At 41.7% G+C, this 18392-nt stretch overlaps 1 protein-coding gene across 2 annotated transcripts in view; it reads left to right on the top strand.

The window, feature by feature from the left end:
* The first annotated feature begins 13633 nt into the window (after nt 1-13633).
* Nucleotides 13634-18392, top strand: part of ARHGAP28 (Rho GTPase activating protein 28) — a 330654-nt gene continuing 325895 nt past the window's right edge. For both annotated transcript variants that reach the window (XR_006587788.1, XR_006587785.1), the window contains exon 1: nt 13634-13968. The gene's annotated coding sequence lies outside the window, so the exon portion shown is untranslated. The remainder of the gene's footprint in view (nt 13969-18392) is intronic.

Raw genomic sequence — 18392 nt, 5'->3', positions numbered from 1 at the left:
TAATTCAGCCTTCAACCTTCAGGCAGGTCAATTTTGCACACTGAAGATACACTTTCTTTCTCCATGAAGAGAAACACTGTCTTCCTTTATGATCCAAACACTTTCTCAAATTTCACTTCGTAGGGACTTGCATCCTCTCCTATGCCAAATTGAAAGCTACAGGACTGAAGCTGAAATTACTGAAAAGATTTCTAAGAAAATTTTTGGCTAGAACATTAAAGTCTATGAGATAGCTAATTAGAATCAATTAGAATAGTCTCCAGTGGGGTTTCTGGGTGCTCAGACAGTTGGGCATCCAACTCTTGATTTTAGCTCAGGTCATGATCTCGTAGTTTGTGGGAATCAAGCCCTGCATTGGGCTCTGTGTGCTAATGGCATGGAGCCTGCTTGGAATTCTCTCTCTTCCTTGTTCTCTGCCCCTCCTCCACTCATGCTGCTCGCTCTCTCTCTCTCTCTCTCTCTCTCTCTCTCTCAAAATAAATAAATAAACTCAAATTAAAAAGAATACTCTCCAATTTTTCTAACAACAGCAGTTTTGTTCTAACAAAGAATTCTTATCCCTCTCATATAAAACCTTTAAATTTTGCATTAGGAAGTTTCACTTTCTGAAATTTCCCACAAATCAAGAAGTAATAATGTGGTTTTTTATCATTGCAGTCAAAAATTTGATTGCATTTAGCCAAAAGATGTTTTGATTTGCATTTAACCAAATCAAATTGATTTGCATTTAGCCAAAAGATGTTTTTTTAAGATTTTTTTTTTTTGGAGTTTATGTATTTATTTTGAGAGAGACAGAGACAGTGCAAGTGGGGGAGGGGCAGAGAGAGATGGGGGAGAGATGGAATCCCAAGCAGGCTCTGCACTGTCAGCACAGAGCCCCAGTGTGGGGCTTGAACCCATGAAGCCATGAAATCATGACCTGAGCCAAAACCAATAGTCAGACATTTAACCAACTGAGTCTCCCAGGCACCTTTAGCCAAAAGACATTTAAAGTAGAAACTCAACCTCATTATGGAAAATCATTGTTATCATTAGCATAATTTCATCAACCATAGCTAAACTTTACTGAACACTTACTATGTACAGATAATATGCTAAGTATCCACAAATATTATCTCATTCGATATTCATACAAATCCCGTGAGCCATGTAGTGTCAGTCCCATTTTTTAGACTATAAAATAGAACCATAAACTTTAAGTATCTTGCCATATAAGACAGCTACTAACTAGTAGAGCTGAGATTCAATATCAGGTTATAATCACTGTTCTATACCCTCCAGAAGTTGTAAGAAAGTTGACATAGAATCATTAGAGAATGTATTAGATCCTTAATAAAGACTTTTGAGGGCTTGCCCCCCCCCCAAAAGATAAAATTGAAGAATAAACTGAAGTCTGATGAGCCATGTTCTCTTCTCTGCATTTCTTATATCCCTGCATTCCGAGTCCATATTGGTTATTCTTATTATTTTCCCTTCCATAGTTAAGATATTATCTGATTGGACAGGCTTTCCTAGAATATGAATTAATGTTTAATCTCCAAGTGAAATTAGAAATAACCACTTTAAAGAAGTGAGAAGCTTATTTTTTAAGTGTAAAGGTAGAGCAGGTTATAGTACAGTTGTCTGATAAGTCTGTCTTCCTGGTTGATATGGGGATATCGTGCCAAATTTGATTCCAGTGAGACTAAGTTACTTGATTTCTTTCTAGTCTTAAATTCAGTGGTGCGTCAACCAGAATTTAGCTAATACTAACAATTTATGTGGAGAATATGTGGTAGTGATACTTGGTCTATAAAAACTAATAGAGGAAGTAAAGTCAACATCGGCTAAAGTGAAGTTTGAGGTTATTTACAAAGTTGATTTTGTTTATACTGGTTTTGACAGGATTCATTTAAACATCTCAACATGGTGAATTAAATGGAGAAGGGGTTTACCACCTCTATATCTTTAAGGTCTGGAAGCGTGGCCCTGATCTGTTTTTTCTACAAAATACTGTTTTGGCCAGGGGGTATGTGTGTGTGACGGTGGTAGATGAGTGGGGATTGTGCCACATGCTTCTGTTTAGACTTGATGACTATGATAACTCTTACCCCACGAGCCAAGGAACCAATGTGAGGTTCTCACCATTTGCCAAATATGTGCTATCATTATGAAATAATAATGCATTTATCAAATATGAAAATTTCAATTAAATAATTGGGAACTGGGAAAATTGCCACTGGTTACATCTGTGGACTAACCTACTGTGAGCTGGACATTGGCCGGGACTCCATTTGTTACCTGGATCTCTTAAACTCACTCTAACAGAGACCATGGTGAGTCTTCATATCTCAGTGTCAGCTCAGACTCTGTGTCCAACAGTCTTTGAAATGTTTGGCATTCCCCTTTCAACATGTATAGTTACTTGAGTAAATGGCCATATGTCTTTTGTGGGGAGAACTGGGAGATGTTTTGTATACTTGTATAGCAAGGTCCTTTCTTCTGGAGTCCTAAGATTTCTTGAGTCAATGAACTATGGATATGAAACTGGCTCAGGTCTGGAAACTGGGCAAGGGATTATGACTTTGAATTTGGGTGTGTTCCTTCAGTTTTGATCATACATCTTTGGTTTCCTTTGGTTGTACAGATTAAGACATACTCTTGTTTCATGTTATCTGTCAAATCCCAAGGGGTGTTCAGAACCCTGTATATGTCACAACCTTGCTGTTTATGGTAATGGCACCCACTTTCTTCTGATACTGAAGCACCACCAGCCAGACTCTTATTTCAAGATCCTATCATTCCCATTGCTATCTGAGAGTGTGGTTTTGTACCAGCACTTTCTATCTAATGATAGATGCCTTGCCTACAGAGGATGGCCACCTGTGAGTATATTTGTGATGCTCATTCCTTATCACTTTGATATATGGAATGTCCTCTGGGCCCTCCTTTGACGCATAGCCATATATGGTGTGATTTTAGTCCTTACATAGTAAGTTCTTTCTAGAATGCCCATTTCTCCAAGCTTTTGGGTCCCTTCTCCCATAGTCTGCTGTGACAGTTGGCATTTCTAGTTCACTTAATGTAAGGCATTGCTTTCAAGTACTACCCTAGCAGTGTGTTAGCAACATCGCCAAATAAACTCTCCCTTATCTAACTAACTTTATGTTCTACTTCTCCTCATTGAGCACCCTCAGGACACAGAACCATTCAAATTCTCTTGCTTCCTATGGTCTTTGTTGGCAATATGCTGCAGCTTCTTTGGAGTACAATTAATTTCCTCTCCTAACAGATCCAACACTTCTCCAGTGAGGTTATATTGTAATTAACTCTGGTTAGGTCACCGATGACCAGGGAGGAAAATGGGGTTAGATACTACAGCATGTTCTGTCTTGCATGGCAGAGACCTCTGTTTCCTCTTCAGATAAAAGGGAGGGCACTTGCCTTTAACAGAGAGGAGACAGGCTAAGAGCTCTGATAGTCTTCTAATTAGGCCCTCAAACTAATCCTCAACTTTTTCTGTTCTCTAGCTGCAGGAAATGAGGATTTCTTTGTATGCTGCCAAGGAGTCCTGATGGCTTTCACACTTAGCTTTAATTGATGACTAATCTCTGTGGCGGGCAGAATAATGTGCCTCCAAAGATGTCCATGTTCTGATCCCAGAAGCCTGTTAAGAAAAAGTATAGAGATGTTGAAATATTGAGGATTTTGAAGTGAGAGATTAGTATGGATTATCCAGGTCGGTCCCAAGTAATCCCATGAGTCCTATAAGAGGGAGGAAGGAAGGTAGAGTTAGAGAAGGAAATTGGATGAGGAGAGCAGAGGTTGGGATGGTACTATTTATATATCAATTAAAGTGTGCGTGTCAAATCTTTGTAAAGAGTTCCATTGTATACATATAGAAAAGAGATCAGAGAAAAAAACACATTTTTTTTTTTGAACTGCTAAACTCTGGATACTGAGACTATGGGTAACTTCACTTTATTTTTTATGTCATTTTTGGTATTTTTTTTTAATTGGGTTTCACAACCAGCATGGAGTCCAACGTGGATTTAAATCACGACCCTGAGATCGAGACCTGAGCTGAGATCAAGAGTCAGATGCTTAACTGACTGAGCCACCCAGGGGCCCCCACATCACTTTTTAGTAATTTCCAAATTTTCAATAATAAGCATATATTTTTAAAAACCCCTTTCATGATTATACATGACCATTGTAGAGAAATTGGAAAATGCAAGTAAAAGTATGGGAAAAAATAAAGATTATATCACCACCCCATCACCTAGAGAAAATAACTGTTAACATTTGGGTATATCCCATTTCCATATTTTTCTGTGCACTCATATGAATGTGCATGTGTTAAACTTGACTTGATACTGGCTGTTCAGTCATGTATCTTTCTTTCTTTTTCTTTCTTTCTTTCTTTCTTTCTTTCTTTCTTTCTTTCTTTCGCTTAACATTGTATGGTAAGCTCTTTTACTTATCCTCAGTTTTTAAAACACCATTTTTAACGAAAGCAGGATGTTACAGTGCATCTCCCTACTAGACGTTAAGATTATCTCCAGTTTTGGGGCACCTGGGTGGCTCAGTAGGTTAGGCATCCGATTTCGGCTCAGGTCATGATCTCAGGTTCCTGGTTCCAGCCCTGCATCGGGCTCTGTGCTGACAGCCAGAGCCTGGAGCCTGCTTCTGATTCTGTGTTTCCCTCTCTCTCTGCCCCTCTCCTGCTCACACTCTGTCTGTCTCTCTCTCAAAAATAGATAAACATTAAAAAATTTTTTTAATAAAATTAAAAAAAAAGACTATCTCCAGTTTTTTGATATTACAAATAATGATGTGATAAAGTAGTATGTAAATGTTTAGCCACATATCAGATTTTTTCCTCTGGGATAGATACAAGACGTGGGATTGGATTACTCTGATAATCAGAAAAAAGAAAATGTTACACTAAAAGGTTTCAGTTCATGAGCAGCTAAAAAATACTTGCAAATAATTAGGAATTGCCAACAGTTTTTGGAAGTAAGCCATCTTTCCCTAGGCCAGACCCCAGCCTATATGTGTTTAATGAAGGAAGCCAACAGGTGGCTGTTACAGGTGGCTGTCTAAGCCATCTTCCTTTTCCTAGGAGAAGAAAGATGGTGGGCTGAGAACACCTTGGTGGCATGGCATAGCAATATAGGCAGTGGATATTTCTAACATGGGTAGATTCCCAGGGGATTATTGCTGCTTTTTCCCTTCTGCTATAGGAGGTGTTCGCTCTTCCTGGAGGGATAGTATGGCACGGTAGATAAAGCATCTTTGAATAAAGGAGTCATTGTATAGGGGCGCCTGGGTGGCTCAGTTGGTTAATGCCCGGCTTCGGCTCAGGTCATGATTTCGCAGCCTGTGAGTTCGAGCCCCATGTCAGGCTCTGTGCTGACAGCTCAGAGCCTGGAGCCTGCTTCGGATTCTGTGTCTCCCTCTCTCTCTGCCCCTCCTCTGCTCATGCTCTGTCTCTGTCTCTCTCTCTCTCAAAAATAAATAAACATCAAAAAAATTTTTAAAAAGACAAAAAGAAGTCATTGTATAGATGCAATCTCAAAACGGAGAAGAGCCAGTAGGGTAAGTGAGGCTGAGCTGTTCCAGTCACCTGGCTGAGTCTAAGGGGGAGGATCCTGGGTACCCCACACCAAGGGACTTACCACCCCTGCCTCAGCACACTGGATAAACCGCCCATGAGAAGAATTTCTTCCAGATGGTGACTGATGCTGTGCTTTGCATCATTCACACTGGTTTGCTAAAAGAGGCAGAGAAATTATTGGCTCAGATTAAGAGAGAACACTACAGTGGGAAATGGTGAGCCAAGACATAGAAAAGGTCTAAACTTCTCCCTGGAAGCACTTTGCTATTTATCTCAAATTTCTTTCATTCTCTGTATATGGATATATTTCCCATTGGGAAAACAGTTCAAACCACAGGCAAATAAAAGCTGAGAAAGAAATAGTGACGTTTCCTTATTTGGAATAAAAAAAAAATCCAAACAATTCTAAGAAATAATTCAGAAAGATTTCAGAGTAGCTTTAAGCTTTCTGTCTGCAGTAAGAAAGAAAGCTACATAAAAGTACTCTTGCTAATAAAGGGGGGAAATAAGATGATTTCTTAAAATCTTTGAAAGAATACAGTAACAAATCTCTGTGGAATACTATTTTCTATAAACGTATTTGTGTTTGGATAATTTTCCTTTAAGAAGCAGTTGCAAAAAATTATAGCAGGCATACCTTGTTTTATTGCACTTCACTTTATAGCCCTTTGCAGATACTGCATTTTTTACAAATTGAGGGTTTGTGGCAACCCTGCCTGAAGCAAGTCTAGTGGCTCCAGTCTTCCAACAGCATTTGCTCACTTTGTATCTCGGTGTGACATTTTGGTAATTCTCATGATATGTCAAGCTTTTTCATTATTATTATATCTGTTATGGAGCTCTGTGATCAGTGCTCTTTGGTGTTTCCATTGTAATTGTTTTCGGTGTGCCACAAACCACACCCATATAGATGGTGCACGTCATTGATAAACAATGTATATGTTCTCACGGCTCCACCTACCAGCCATTCCCCTTCTCTCTCCCTTTCCTCAGGCCTCCCTGTTCCCTGAAACACAACACTATTGAAATTAGGCTAATGAGTAACCCTACAACGGCCTCTACATGTTCAAATGAAGGGAAGAGTCACATATCTCCCACTTGAAATCAAAAGCTCAGGATGATTATTAAAGCTTAGCGAAGGCAAGTCAAAAGCCAATACAGGCTAAACGCTAGACCTCTTGCACCAAACTGCCAAATTGTGAATGTAAAGGAAAAGTTCTTGGAGGAAATTAAAAGTGTTACTCCACTGAACATACAAACAAATGATAAGAACGTGAAACAGCCTCATTGCTCTTACGGAGAAAGTTTGAGTGGTCTGGATTGGAAGATCAAACCAGCCACAACATTCCCTTTAGCCAAAACCTAACTAATCCAGAGCAAGCCCCTAACGCTCTTCTGCTCTATGAAGGCTGAGAGAGGTGAGGAAACTGCAGAAGACAAGTCTGAAGCTAGCAGAGGTTGGCTCATGAGGTTTAAGGAAAGAAGCCGTCTCCATTACCTCGAAGTGTGAGGTGAAGCAGAAAGTGCTGATGTAGAAGCTGCAGCAAGTTACTCAGAAGATGTAGCTAGGATCGTTACTCAAGGTAGCTACACTAAATGGCAGATTTCCATTATAGACGAAACAGCCTTCTATTGGAAGAAGATGTCATCTAGGAGTTCAGAGCTAGAGAGGAGAGGTCAATGCCTGACTTCAAAGTTTCAAAACATAGGCTGACTCATTTGTTAGATGCTAAGGCAGCTGGTGACTTCAAGCTGAAGCCAATGTTTATTTACCATTCTAAAAATCCTAGGACCCATACAAAATTATGCTAAATCGACTCTGCCTGGGCTGTATAAATGGAACAATAAAGTCTGGATGACAGCACATCTGTTTATGATGTGGTTTACTAAATATTTTAAGCCCATCGTTGAAATATATCACTCACTATGTACCTGGCCACTCAAGAGCTCTGACGGAGATGTCCAACAAGTGTAACATTTTTTCATGCCTGTTCACACAACATCCATTCTGTAGTCCGTGGATCAATAAGTTATTTTGACTTTTGAGTCTTATTATTTAAAAAAACACATTTCAGGGGCGCCTGGGTGGCACAGTCGGTTACGCGTCCGACTTCAGCCAGGTCACGATCTCGCGGTCGGTGGGTTCGAGCCCCGCGTCAGGCTCTGGGCTGATGGCTCAGAGCCTGGAGCCCGTTTCCGATTCTGTGTCTCCCTCTCTCTCTGCCCCTCCCCCGTTCATGCTCTGTCTCTCTCTGTCCCAAAAATAAATAAACATTGAAAAAAACACATTTCATAAGGCCATAGGTACCATAAATAGTGATTGCTCTGATGGATCTGAGCAAAGTCAATTGAAAACCTTCTGGAAAGTATTCACCATTCTAGATGCCATTCAGCACGTTCACGATTCATGGAAAGAGGTCAAAATATCAACATTCCCAGGAGTCTGAAAGACATCCCTCATGGATGACTTTGAGAGGTTCAAGACTTCAGTGGAGGAAGTCACTGCAGATGTGGTGGAAATAGCAGGGAAACTAGAATTAGAGGTGAAGCCTGACGATGGGACTGAACTGCTGTGATCTCATGATAAAACTTTAATGGATGAGGAGTTGCTTCTTATGGATGAGCAAAGAAAGTGGGTTCTTGGGAAGGAATCTGCCCCTGGTAAAGATGCTGTGGAGACTCTTGAAATGAGAGCAAAGAATTTAGAATATTGCCTAAACTTAGGTGATGAAGCAGCAACAGGGTTTGAGAAGATTGACTCCATCTCTACTGTGAGTAAAATGCTATCCAAGAGCATTCATGCTACAGAGAAATCATTTGTGACAGGCAGAGTCGATAGATGTGGCAAACTTCATTGTCTTCTTTTAGGAAACTGCCATACCCACCTCAGCCTTCAGCAACCACTACCCTGATGGATCAGCAGCCATCAACATCAAGCAAGACCCTCCACCAGCAAAAAGATTATGATGCGCTGAAAGCTCAGATGATGGTTAGCATTTTTTTTTTTAGCAGCAAAAGCATTTTTAAATTAAAGTGTATACATTGTTTCTTTAAGACATAATGTTATTGCACACTTCGTAGGCTATGGGATAGTGTAAACATAACTTTTATATGCACTGGGAAGCCAAAAATCCATTTGACTTGCTTTATTGTAATACTGGCTTTATTGCAGTGGTCTGGAACTGAACCCACCATACCTCCAAGGTATGCCTGTAAAATAAATGCTTTCTTGTTTAGGCAAACTTCATTCTCTGCAGAAACAGCAACACTAGAGTTTAGCTTTAGACCATGTTATCAATTATAATAACAGTCATGATAGGTCCTGTAAAAAATGGCTTTTCCTTGAGGATAGTGACAGACACGCCAAATCTTAACAGTTTCTCTCTGCACAGCTAAATTAAGAGGCTCTATCATCAATCATGTCAAATTTGTTGAAATGCTTTTTACGTCAAGTTGATACACTACTAGCCTATTATAGTTACTGTCAGGCTCCTCATTTTTTTTTTTTTAACGAGGTGCTCCTAGAAGAATGAGTTTATCATGTTGGTTGTGATAAATACACCACATTTTACTTTATTTTATTATTATGATTTTAATGTTTATTTTTGAGAGAGAGAGAGACAGAGCATGAGTGGGGGAGGGGCAGAGAGAGAGGGAGACACAGAATCCGAAGCAGGCTCCAGGCTCTGAGCGGTCAGCACACAGCCCTATGTGGGTCTTGAACCCACAGACTGCAAGACCATGACCCGAGCTGAAGTTGGACGCTTAACTGACTGAGCCACCCAGGTGCCTCAATAAACTGCATTTTATTTTTTATTTTTTTTTAACGTTTATTTATTTTTGAGACAGAGAGAGACAGAGCATGAACGGGGGAGGGTCACAGAGAGAGGGAGACACAGAATCCGAAACAGGCTCCAGCCTCCGAGCCGTCAGCACAGAGCCCGACGCGGGGCTTGAACCCACGGACCGTGAGATCATGACCTGAGCCGAAGTCGGACGCTTAACCGACCAAGCCACCCAGGCGCCCCAAACCACATTTTAAAGATATAAAAATGGGTACAGGGCAAAGCTTAAAATATTGCCAGAAGAAGGCAAATGAGTTACAAATAATGAACACTAAAAAAGAAGGAAAAGTATTTACATTAATATTCTGTGGAAGAATATTAGTCTTGAAAAGGAAAGAAATTCCGGGACACCTGGGTTGGCTCAGTCTGACTCAGGCTCAGGTTATGATCTTGCAGTTGGTGAGTTCAAGCCCCACGTCGGGCTCTGTGCTGACAGCTGGGAGCCTGGAGCCTGCTTTGGATTCTGTGTCTCCCTCTCTCTCTGCCCATTCCCACTCATGCTCTGTCTTTCTTTCTTTCTCAAAAAATAAACATTAAAAGAAAAAAAAGGAAAGAAATTCTAATGATAAACCTTAAGGAAATTATACTAAGCAAAGTAAGCCAGTCATGAAAAGACAAATATTGTATGACTCCATTTACATGAGACACCTAGGGTAGTCATATTCATAGAAACAGAAAGGAGAATGGTGGTTGCCAGGAGCTGAGATCTGAGGGAGCATGCGTGTTGTTATCTTATGGGTACAGAGTTTCAGTTTTGCAAGATGAAAACGTTCTAGTGATTGGTTGTACAATAATGTGAATCTATTTAACACTACAGAAACGTACATTTAGAAACGGTTACGATGGTGAATTTTAGGTTATGTGCATTTTACTACAATCAAAATTTTTTAAATAGCCTATTGATAATAATTATGAACATGGTAATTTTTATTGGAAATCATAAACTGTCCATTCACGTCCATTTGATTTTGCAAAAATAATGCCGTGAGTTAGGATTTTATGGTCTTTGTTCTTTAGCTAAGGAAACCAAAGAGAAGAAGGCTGAACTGACTCAAAGACACAGAGCTGGGACTGGACCCCAGGGCACCTGCTTCTAAATACATAGCTCTGATTGCATAACTACATGTATATTCTACTCATTTATGTTCATGTTATGCATATCCACCAGCTGTTACCTCAGTGAAATATTCAATTCAATTCAAAGAATAGTTATTGATCTCATAATAAACTTTAGAATTGTATTCTTTTCCTGTATCTCTTAAACTCATGTCCCTCCTCAAAATACTTGTAAATTATTCTCTCTGTACTCTTAACAAAATGTATTAAGCAAGTAGTCAAAATTCTATCACCTTCATTTGTTGATTGAAGAAGCAGAGAGGTTCAATGACACGCCTAAATTCAAATGAGCTAGAAGCCAATAAAGAGTGGAGACCAGTTTAGTGAACCTGTCCTAGGTTCTGTGCACTATGCCTTTGGAAATCTGGGTGGTTGAGGCTGCAAAAATCATGTAAAGCCAACAATCTTTCCCTCACGGAGCCCAAATAACCTATGATCGTCTGGATCTTGGATTCGCGTCGGACTGAATCCTCCAGTAGTCTGTAACACTCTCCTGTGCGTGACCCCTTCACTTCTGCTTTCATTACAACAGCAGTCTGTGTTGTGACTGTGTGCCTTCCACATCTGGCCCATCATGGGGCTGAGATGAGTTCAATACTTGTACCTGGGCTAAGTCTAGAACTTCACTCCTGGTGGCCTTGTCCTGTCACTGCCTGCCCAATACTTTCTAGAGCATGTATTGTGTGCCAGGCACTGTGCTAAGTGCTTGATATGCATCTTCTTATTTAGTTCTTTATCATGTCATCATTATCATCCCCATTAAATACATCGAAATTCACTTACTCAATTCAAAAAGTTAGGATGTGACAAAGCCAGGATCCAAACTCAGTTTGACTCCTGAGTCCTGATACTTAACCATTATGCCACTTACCTTAAATTTCTACCTGGAAGCCATGTGATTGTCATATTTTGTCAATCTCTAAATGATAAGAATGCTGCTTGTCCTTCTGGTGCACATCTTTCTCACCTCCTTTCAAGGCAGTTCTCTCCTTCTGCATCAATCATTACCGGATAATGTTTAACCTAAGAGGCAGAGCCCAGCGACAGTTCTCATTTTTTAAGAAACCTCATGGACCTGGGGACTTGGGATTGTATTTCCCTTGTGTAAACTGGTATTGGATCTCAGGCTCCTCAAGGCTCTCTGTCAGCCCCCAATGCTGTGCTGACTCCGCAAAGGAGTGAGTGATAAATTGCTTGCTCTTGCGGCTTCTGTGCTTTAAGAACGCGGTCATCCATTTACATCCCACAATTTCTTTGTCACTGTCAATGATAACTGATAACATTTATAATCTGGTAAGGTGAAAGAGTCTCCCAGGTGTCAAGCTATATATTGTGACACAGCTTTGTAAGTCCCTTATTGCATTCTCAAACACACCAGCAAAGGAAAAGTTGAACAGGACTGAACATAACACAGGCTGACTTCACTCAATTTTTCATGTGTATTGGTAAACTTTTGAGAGTTGTCAAACTTCTGAAAAGTTGCCAGGATGCAATACTAATGATCGCCAAATGTTTTTATGACATCCAGGAATGTACTTTAGACATTTCTTACGCTACTTTCTTCACATTTTCCTGTGCATTAAAACTATGTGTATTGTAATGTGCCTTGATCTTACATACATAAAGCTTTTCAATAGCTGGCCCAGGAATTTCAAACCAGGATTTGCATTTTCATTATGAAGGTTATCATTTGAAACAGGTAATATTTTGTTTAATGCAAGACATCCTGCATTGATTAGCACTACAAGTGACCATGAAAATTTGGCACATGAAAATTGGAATCTCTACTGGGACACTTGCTTCTAAATCTGTATTTAGATTTAGAAGGCCAGTAGGTGACTGCATTTTAATGTATATACATCTATCCAAAATCCCTGTTTACATGAAAATCATTAGACTTAACAATAGAAGGATCATCAGAACTATAGTTTGTTAATTTACTAATAGTTCTTCTGATTTTAGTGTGGCTTCCTGAGGCTACCCCATGTGTATATATATATATATATATATATATATATAATATATATATTATATATATATATACATATATGGTACTGTACTATAGAGAGAGTACTGTATATATATATCGAGAGAGTACTATACTAGTATGCGTGTATATATATATATATTATATTTATAGTATCTACTAATGAGTGTCAAGAGTAGAGACAGAAATGCTGATATTGCAGAATTGTTCAGAGTTTGTGAGACACAGTCCCTTTTGCTCTGAGAGTTATTGAAGTTTTTCACTGCCTTTGAAATTCAAATTCCCAGAGCCTTCTGCTCAGCCCTGCTCTGACTAGCTCTTTTGAACTTAAGTGTCGTTCCTTGGCCTGTTAGCAAATCTCAGTCATGACCTTCTGGATACAAGTCCCTTTCCCTGAGAAGGAGGGGGCTTCACCACTGTTCCAGATTGGGTCTGGGAATGGAGAGGGATATAAATCTTGAGCTGGGTCTTTTAACTCCCAACCATGTCAAGGCGGTAGGGACTTTCTGTTTCGCACCACCAGTGCCCCTGGGGTATCCACTGTTCTACCCTTGGTGGTCCAGGAGCTGGGGAAAGTCTCTCAGTGCAGACAGGAATCTTTCCTGCTGGATCATCCGCTGCTTTGTGGTTTCTCAGGACAGGAGAAGAAGGTGGTGCTCACTCAGACACTGACAGACAGCGGACACCAGGTGACTTCAAGCAATTCCCAGGGCTTTCTTGACACAAGCTGAACTAAGTATTAACATTGATTCTGCTCCTCCAACGCCACTTCTCCCCATATACAATCCTCTTTTGCAAGGGTAGTCTGGCTCTATTCTCTTTACAGCTATTGTATATATTTATACATGCCATGCTCTGCTCCTTAGAGTATTTGTTTTTAATTCTTAAAAATATTCCCACCCTCTAAAAACAAAAAACCAAAGTATACTCTTGGCTTTCACCTATCAAACCGATCAGTGCTAGACCCAACCCAGTTTGCTGACCCCGCCCCGGCCTGAGGATGCCCCGCCCCCACGCCGCAGACACGTGCAATGCGGGCGCTGTGGGAGAGCTTACACCACCTCTACTGCGCAGACTCAGAGTCGTGGGTTCGCCCTCCGGCCAGTAGGCTGAAGCTCTGCGCGTCCCGTTCTCGGGGCGTCATATTTCTGGTCCTCAAACTCCTCCAGGTCCTCGCCTCACCACGGTGGCCCAAACGGCGTGGCTCTGAAGGACTCTGCCCCGTGTTTTCCCGCTCTCTGTGTGCTTAAAGAGAGCGAACGGGCAGAGAGAACGGCGAATCTGCAGAACCCCGCGGGGCCGCATATTCCTTCAAGAGTCCGAGGAAGCCGACCCGAGGGACGGGCGCAGGGCTGGCTGTGGCGTGGTCGCTGCCGTCGCGCCCTCGGCCGGATCGTGTGACTCCTGAGACCCGGGACCCGGTGAGCAGGCGGACGGGTCGGGGGACGGTGGTACCCCGGCCGCCCCCGGGGCCAGACGGTGGTTCCCGCCCGTGGGTACCGTTCCCGCCGAGGACCGTTCAGGGCCTGGCAGTGCCCGGGCCTTGGTGCGGAGATCCCGGCGGGGCCGCGGCTGGTGGTGTGAGGGGCAGGCCGGGCTCCTGGAGTGGGGGTGGGGGGGTGGGGGGGCTTGGAGTGAGGCTGGGCGTCCGTGATGCATCCAGGGCGGAGGCTGGGGCTTCAGGGAGAAGAGCCTCCCAAGGTTCTGGTGCTGCTGAGCCTTTGCTAGCTAGAAGGAGGGAATGGGGAGCCTGCTGTCCTTTGTCCCAGGTTCCGGAATCCTTCTTGTGGCCTGTTAGGAGGGTGCTTCAGCTTTTGGTCTCAGGACTTCTTCACACATTACTAGTTAACACATTACTGAGGACCAAAGAGCTTCTGTTCATATGGGTTTTATCTGTTAGTATTTACTGTCAGAAATTAAAACAGGGAAAGTTTTAAATGTCAGTTTAGTTAAAACTCAGTGATGAACCCCTTACATGTTTTTTAAGTTTACTTATTTTGAGAAGGAGAGAGCACAAGTGGGAGAGGGGCAGAGAGAGAGAATGAGAGAGAACCCCAAGCAGGCTCCCAGCTAATAACCGGGAGCCCGCCTCCCAGGGGCCTCCGAGCTCAAGCTCCCCGTGGGGTTCCATCCCAGCGACCAAGAGATCATGACCTGAGCACAAATCAAGAGTCCACCACCCAACTGACAACCAACGTGAGCTCTCCAGGTGCCCTGTGAACCCCTTACATGTTAATATGTTTATGAAAAAATGACTTTACAAAACAAAGAGGGGCACTGTTTTACATTTTTGCTTATCTCTTTAATATATTCTGTTTCCTTCAACATTCAGTCTGCTGTGATATCCCATGTCACGTAGTCTGGAAAACTTCACTATACATACACTCCAGAGAGAATGAGATTGAAAAAGATAAGGAGCATCTTGGTATTTTTTTTAAGTGTTTACTTATTTATTTTGAGAGAGAGAGAGAGGGAGAGATGGAAGGAGGGAGGAGCAGAGAGAGAGAGAGGGAGACAGAGAATCCCGGGCAGGCTCTGCACCCTCAGCACAGAGCAGGGTGCAGGGTTTGAACCCACGGACTGTGAGATCATGACCTGAGTGGAAGAAACCAAGAGTTGGATGCTTAACCAACACCTAGGCACCCCACATCTCGATATTATTAAAAATAACATAATTGGTATTACAGACCCTTTGCAGACTGCCTGTAAAGGGTCCTTGGAACTCTAGGGTTCCCACTTTGAGAACCTCTGAATGAGGAAATTGGGAAGTGTCATCTGACCTCCACAGTGAAACAGATCAGGGTGTTTGAATTTAGCTCCTGCTAGGAACATCCACCTAGAGATGAGGGTTTTCTGACAAATGATCCTTTTTAAAAAAAAAATGTTTATTTATTTTGAGAGAGAGAGAGAGAGAGAGAATGTGATCAGGGGAGGGGCAGAGAGAGGGGGAGAGAGAATCCCAAGTAGGCCTCAAGTTGTCACCATAGAGCCAGACATGAGGCTCCATCTGTGAGATCATGACCTGAGTGGAAACAAGGGTCAGTTGCTCAACCCACTGTGCCACCCAGGTGCCCCTCCCCTCATCCTTTTGATAATATTGCTATAGGAAAACTGATTGCATCAAGAATGATCTTTCTTTGAGATACATGGTTCCTAAGTTTTCATCCAGGACGAGAAGCATTTAGCCTCGAATGAGAGGCTTTGGTTTCAGAATGCTCTGACAAGGGAGGAGTCATTTAGCCCACATAAATTCCTATTTTATTACGTATTCTTTTTTTGGAGGGATTATCATAGATTCTATGAAATGAAATTCTGGTTTCCCTCGATCACCTTAACTACTCCTTTTCAATGTCTCCTTTGCTGGCCCTTCCTCTACCTAAATGTGCAGAGGGGAGTGGAAAAGAGGGAATTCCATCCATGGTAATTTAAATGGGCTGAAAAAATTCCCAAAGTATAAGCAGGCATCTTTCCTGCTGGGCGATGGACAGCTTTCTGGGTGCAGTGAGCACCATTGGTAAGGCTTCTCAGTACAGGTGAACTTGCAGTGTCTCCAGTCTTCTCTCTTCATGCAGTTTCCCTAGATGATTTCACCCAATCCCATGTGTTTTTATCATAAGAACACATTATCCACCACCACTGCTTCTAATTTGAGTTCCTGGCTCAAAATTTAGCTGTCTGAATAATATCTCCACTTTTATGTGTTGAGGACAACTCAAACTTAACAAAGCTAAAACTGAACTTTTGATCTTTCCCCTTGATGTACGCACGGCCTGCTGCTTCTGCAGTTTTCCCCTCTTAGAAATTGACATCATATTCTCCTAAATTGCTTAGAATATAAATCTGGAAGTCATTCTTGAGATATACTCACTTGGACTTCTTATATCTCAATCTGTCACCTAGTCTTAATTCATTTTGATTCCAAATTATATCTCTAGTACATTAGCTTTTTTACTGCTATTACCGTAAGTCTGAGTTTACCATCATTTTTTGCCTGGACTGCCCAAAGCATCCTTCTTACTTATTCTCCTTACATCCACTTATATCACTGCCCCTCTCCAATCTGTCTCCAAATATTTTAAAATCAGAAGTATGAATACATTGCTTCTCTGTCAGAAGTTTTACTGTGGCTGCTCAATGTTTTTAGGCTGAAGTTCAAAGTTCTTTTTTTAAAAAAAAATTTTTTTTTCAACGTTTATTTATTTTTGGGACAGAGAGAGACAGAGCATGAACAGGGGAGGGTCAGAGAGAGAGGGAGACACAGAATTGGAAACAGCCTCCAGGCTCTGAGCTGTCAGCCCAGAGCCTGACGCGGGGCTCGAACTCACACGCGAGATCGTGACCTGGCTGAAGTCGGATGCTTAACCAACTGCGCCACCAGGCATCCCTGAAGTTCAGAGTTCTTAACAAGGACTCTAAGGTAGCGTATGATCTGCCCCCTGTCTACTTCCCCAGTCTCTTCTCCCACCCCCTTTCTATATCACTCTTTATACTTCACCCGTAGTAGGTTTTATTCATTCAGCAGGCAACATTTATGATTGAGCATACAATTTGTGCCAGATACTGTTCAGATACTGAGGATACAATGGTGAACAAAGTCAGGGACCCTATTCTGATGGAAATTGTACTCCAGAGTAGGGAATTAGGCTACAAACAACCATACCAAGAAATGTCAAAGGTAATTTCAGAGGGCAAAAATTCTACAAAGAAATAAAACGTAATGTGATAGAAAGTGACGACAGGCTACCTGGCACTGGGTGGTCAGGGAAGACTTCTCTGTGAAGCTGAGCTCAGAATGACAAGAAGAAGCCAGGTCAGCCTTGTGAGTATATGGGAACAGAACATTCCAAGGAGTGATGATAACAAAGATAAAAGCTCTGAGGCAGAAACAAGTTTGTTTATGAAACAGACCAGTGTGGCTGGTCCGTGGTGAGGTAGCATATTAGTTTTCTATTACTGTTGTAACAAATTACCATCGGCTTAAACACACACACACACACACACACACACACACACCAACAACAACAACAACACAGATTTACCGTTTTACAGTTCTGGAAGTCAGAAGTCTGAATGGGTCTCAGTGGGCTAAAACCAAGGTGTCTGCAGCACTGCATTCCTCTTTAAGGGAATGCTCTCAGGGAGCATACATTTTCTTGCTTTTTCCAGCTTTTAGACGTTGCTCACACTGCTTGGCTCATGGCCCTCACCCTCTACTTTCAAAGCAATGTGGGGTGAGTCCTATATTGTGTTATGTTGATGACCTTGTTTCTGTCATCACATCTTATTCTCTGACTCTTCTGTCTCCTTGTTCTATTTTTAAGAACCCTTCTGATTACTGGACTACCTAGAGAATCCAGAATAATTTTACATTTTAAGGTCAGTTGATTACAGTCTTAATTTCGCAACCTCAATTCCCCTTAGCTATATAAAGTAACATATTCACAAATTCCAAGGATTAGGGTGTAGATATCTTGTGGGAGAGACATTCCACCTACCACAGGTAGAAGAATGCAGAAGATGAGGACAAAGAAGTGGGTTTGGATCAGATTTTGAAAGGCTTGTAGGCTAAGTTAAGGAATTTGGATTTTATTCCAAGAAAGGGAAAGTCCTTGGTGGATTTCAAGCAGAGCAGTGGAGTCATCTGAATTGCATTTTAAAAGGAACATCTGTTTGCCATGTGGAATTGGATTTAAAGAGGGAAAGAATGGCAGCAGTGAGACTAGTTACGGAATATGTCATTTCTCTACAGTTGGTTAGTTGGATTAGGGTGATAGCATTGAAGGTGGAGAGAAGTGAATGATTATAGGATGTATTTTAGAGATAAAAACTTGCAAATATATTTACA

The sequence above is a fragment of the Felis catus genome, chromosome D3 (genome assembly GCF_018350175.1).
Source record: "Felis catus isolate Fca126 chromosome D3, F.catus_Fca126_mat1.0, whole genome shotgun sequence".
NCBI classification, from domain to species: Eukaryota; Metazoa; Chordata; class Mammalia; order Carnivora; family Felidae; genus Felis; species Felis catus.
Note: the sequence above shows the minus strand (reverse complement) of the source record. Positions and strands in the feature narration are given on the sequence as shown.